Raw genomic sequence first — 4,314 nt, forward strand, 5'->3', positions numbered from 1 at the left:
AATATTCTTTTTTGGTTCTATATCTTTAGATTTTGATTATTATGTGGTGAATGGACTTTCTTTTCTGGTCTAATCTGTTTGATGTTCTATAAACTTCTTGTACCTTTATAGGCCTCTCCATCTTTAGATTAGGAAAATTTTCTTCTATGGTTTTGTTGAGAATATTTACTGGCCATTTGAGCTGGGATTCTTCTCCTTCCTCTATTCCTATTATTCTTAGATTTGGTCTTTTCACAATGTCCCAGATTTCCTGAATGTTTTGTGACAGGAATTTTTTTAGATATTACATTTTCTTTGACTGATGTGTTCATTTCTTCTATTGTATCTTCAATGCCTGAAATTCTCTCTTTCATCTCTTGTATTCTGTTGGTAAAGCTTGCCTCTGTAGTTCCTGTTTGCATTCTTACATTTTTCATTTCCAGATTTCCCTCAGTTTTTGTTTTTCTTTATTGCTTCTACTTTCATTTTCCTGTCTTGAAGAGTTTTATCTGTTTCCTTTAACTGTTTGTATTTTCTTGGCATTGTTTAGGGGATTTTTTTCATTTCCTTCAATTGTTTGTTTGCATTTTCCAGGATTTCTTAAAGGGACTTACTCATTTTCTCTTCAAGGATTTCCATCATGTTCATTTAGTTGGTTTTAAGGTCTCTTTCCTGTGCTCCAGCTGTGTTGGAAGATCCCAGGTCTGCTTCAGTAGCTGGGCTCTTACAGTGACCTCTAGACATCTCAGTTTGAGGTGATTGCTGATTTCTGGGTTTGTCTTTGTTGGGTTGGTGTTTTGTTTTGCTCCTTGGTTTCTTGTTCCTCCTTTGATTTTCAGGGAGTGTTTTTTCTATTTTACTGACCTACCGGGCTGGTGTGTTCACAGGGAATGCCTTCTGGTGGAGAGCCTGGGATGCAGTGGAAAGTAGTGAAAGGAGGTAAGGAAGGGATGGTCAATTGGGTCTACAGGAGATGTGGGCAGAGGGAAGGGGACTGCAGTTGATCAATGCAGTGCTAGGGAGGAGACTGAGGGCTTGGGTCTACAGGGACAGAATCAGTACAGAAAGCCCCTACCTGGTTTTCTGAAAGTCATGACCAGCAGTTGAGAGGGAGGCACATGCCTGAGTTGGGACTTAAGATATAGCAAAGAGAAGAGGAAGGAAGGTAAGGAGGGTATCCACAGGCGATGTGGGCTGGGGTTAAAGAGGCTGCAGCTGGTGTTCTGTTGCAGCACTAGGGACACGCCTGAGGGATTGGGTCTTGGGGAATGGAGAAAGCAGAGGAAGTCTGTGGGCAGCCTACCTGGTCTTCTGCATAAGAATTCTTTAGAAATCATAACAAGTAAATTGCTTTAGCATGCATTCCAGCAAAATGAAACGAGTATCCTTAAAAGTATAAGAGAATCTAAATACAGTGTAGTAAGGATAGGGCAGTGCAAAAAGAATGTAACTGTGTGGTGGGCTTAATAAAGAGTAGTTCAGATTAATGAGTGCAATGTAAAGAATTTCTTTAATAGGCAAGTCAATTCTATTGTAAATTGCATAATTGTGTCATTAAAAGTTCTATGTGGTAAGGTAGAGTCATCTGCCCTAGTAAGAAAATACAGGTATTTAGCTGAAACACACACAGTGAAAGCTGCAAATAAACATACTGTGAAGAGAACAAAACAGAACTTAGTACAGAGGTCCTTTTGGCTATCAGGGTGAGTCTGACCTACAGCCTGAGGGCAATGTACAACTGTGTAAACATGTGAATGCAGCCCTACAGTAAACTTACTTCAATATGATATTTTTCATGAGATTTTTGTAACTCTGTTATATAATTCTTGAGTGATAATTTTGTAGGTGACAGTATTATGCTGCTATGCCAGAAGGTTGCATTCACCAGCAAAATGCTTGGACTTGTCATCTCCCTCCAAAAAGGCGCAGTTCAATGATGTAGATTAATACCCATGTCTTTGGGTATCCAATCACTTTATTCTGCTAGAAATAATATTTAGTACAATTATATACATGAGTTTATTTATATTCAATTTATAACAACTTATAGACAAAACAGAGAAGACAATTATAATCACAGAGCATAAAAAAGCTTAACAATAGAGTTAATAGCATTTGGAATCTTGCAAAAGGTATAGAAAAGTAGAAAAAAGTATGTTTGTTAATTTTCTCACTTATCTCCTTAGGCCTCAATAAAATTCATGAGTAATTTATTAAATATCTAATGACAACACACCACTGATAAGACAAAGGGCCACAGAAACAAGACAATCAAAAATCTATTAAAATATTCTATACAATGGACAAAGAATAAGTAGAAAACAGATGCATTGTGTAGTTATTAATGGGACTGCTAGAAATATTTATGACATAACTAATGAAACTGAGAAATAATCTGCTGTTAAAATACTAATATTTTTATTGTTTGGCATAACTAGATACAATCTAGTCAATTAATTGACAAATAGACACATGAATATATTACTTAGGATTTATGTAACAGGATGTGGTGTTGAACCTCATTACAAGTCTTTCATCAGATACTCAAGAAAATAGCTCTCAGTGATAAGAAAGGGCTCAACTGTCATTCAAGTTGGAGTCTAATTTCTCTACAAGGAGAGTATGCCCATGTTTCTATGTGAATAGTAAACTCGCTTTAACTCCCTGGAGAATAAAAACCTGGCAGAATATCTAGTTCTTAGGAAATGAGAACTAACACATAATTAATTAATTAACTATGGTGACTGCAGGAGTTCTGTAATAAAAGTTCTCTAAAGAAAGGGCACCCTCAAAGCTGTGAGGATAATGTATTTAATCTTTTGTGTTTTAGAAGAATGTGTGGTGAGCAGGCACACAGGGAATGCTGATGCATGTGTGTGTGTGTAGGTCAGAGGACTACTTTGGGTGTGATTATTAAGTAGCCATTTTCTTTTAGAAAATGTGTATTTCTATTTTCTATGTACAAATATTTTGCCCCTCTGTATGCATGTGTACTATTCCCATGGCCGTTAGAGGTCAGAAAGCAGCACTGGCTCTCCTGGAACCAGAAGTACAGATAATTGTGATATGCTACATGGCCACTGGGAATGAAACCTGGGTTCTCCCACAAGAGCAGCAAGGGCTCTTACTTTTTGAGCAGCTTCTGAGCCTCATTGACCTTACTTTTTGATACTGATACCCAGGACTCTCAAATTAGGCTGAGCTGGTTATCCAGTGAGCCCCAGTGAGCCTGTCTTCACCTCTCTGGTTCTCAGATGACAAGCAAGTGTCATCAGGCCTGGCTTTGTATGTGAGTGCTAAGGACCAAATTTGGGGCCTCATGCTTGATTTTCGTATAGCTTCAGGGCATGTCAAAATTTCTTGCCCTTTCCACATCTTAATATCCTTTTGGAAATATTGACGATCATTGTACATAGCCCATCTACCTCATGAATGTCCTAGGGTAACTAAATACTACTGTTAAAAGTACTTTATGACTATTATTCTATTACAGGACCGATGCTCATCTCAGCCATTAGCCTTGTCCTCTCTTTGCCTCTACCTGGTACTGACTATAGTGTAAAAGGGATGCCAGAAAGTTGTTCTCCCTCACTGGTTTTTCAGCTCCCATATGGAAGATGCTCTTGAGGTCCAAATCAGTGAGATGGAATTTGGAATCATTGATGTGGGCTACTTCTATTATTAGACTCACTGAGTGGTTCCTTCCTCAATACTTCTTTACCAGATCCTTCGTCTCCAGTCCTGCACATCAGTTTCTACAATCAGTGGCTTCAACTTTTTTCTATCTTCTGTTTGCTTGAGACCCCATCCCTTTGTCTCACAGCTGTCCTCATGCAACAACAGTACATCAGCACAAGGTGTTCCTAAATTGCCGGGGTCTCCCTTGTATGATGCACTGGAGGTGTCAACGGTTGGTGCGTTTGAGGAACACCACTCTTTAAAGCCTATGAAAAGGAAGAGGAAACGTTGCTTTTGTTATTGGGAAACCTCCAATAAAATTAAAAATGCTTCTATAGACACCTATTTCTTCTCATTATACATTTGAGATCATGAATTCCATAACATTTAATTTTCTGTGTCTTTTCTAGTATATAAGTGAATTAGAAATGAAAATAGGAAAACAAGTTAGTGACCGATTATTTTTATAATAGTCTAGAAGACTAATTGAAAAGCAATCCATATCCCTAACCCTTCCTTGAACAGGTTCTTTTTATATGGATTTAATTTTTAAAAAATAGTCTATAGAGAATAAAGGGTGGTTTCTTTTTTTTCTAAGTATCATGTCATAATTTCAACCTATTACAATAAATTTGTCATGTAAAGTTATTTTCAGGG

The 4,314-nt window shown here is 37.6% G+C and overlaps 1 long non-coding RNA gene across 1 annotated transcript; it reads left to right on the plus strand.

The window, feature by feature from the left end:
* The first annotated feature begins 474 nt into the window (after positions 1 to 474).
* On the plus strand, positions 475 to 3,987 carry LOC113831619. Its single transcript, XR_003481182.2, has 3 exons — positions 475 to 734; positions 867 to 918; positions 3,704 to 3,987. It is a non-coding gene; the product is annotated as an uncharacterized LOC113831619 (long non-coding RNA).
* The last annotated feature ends 327 nt before the right edge of the window (positions 3,988 to 4,314 follow it).

The sequence above is a fragment of the Cricetulus griseus genome (assembly GCF_003668045.3).
Source record: "Cricetulus griseus strain 17A/GY chromosome 1 unlocalized genomic scaffold, alternate assembly CriGri-PICRH-1.0 chr1_0, whole genome shotgun sequence".
NCBI lineage: Eukaryota > Metazoa > Chordata > Mammalia > Rodentia > Cricetidae > Cricetulus > Cricetulus griseus.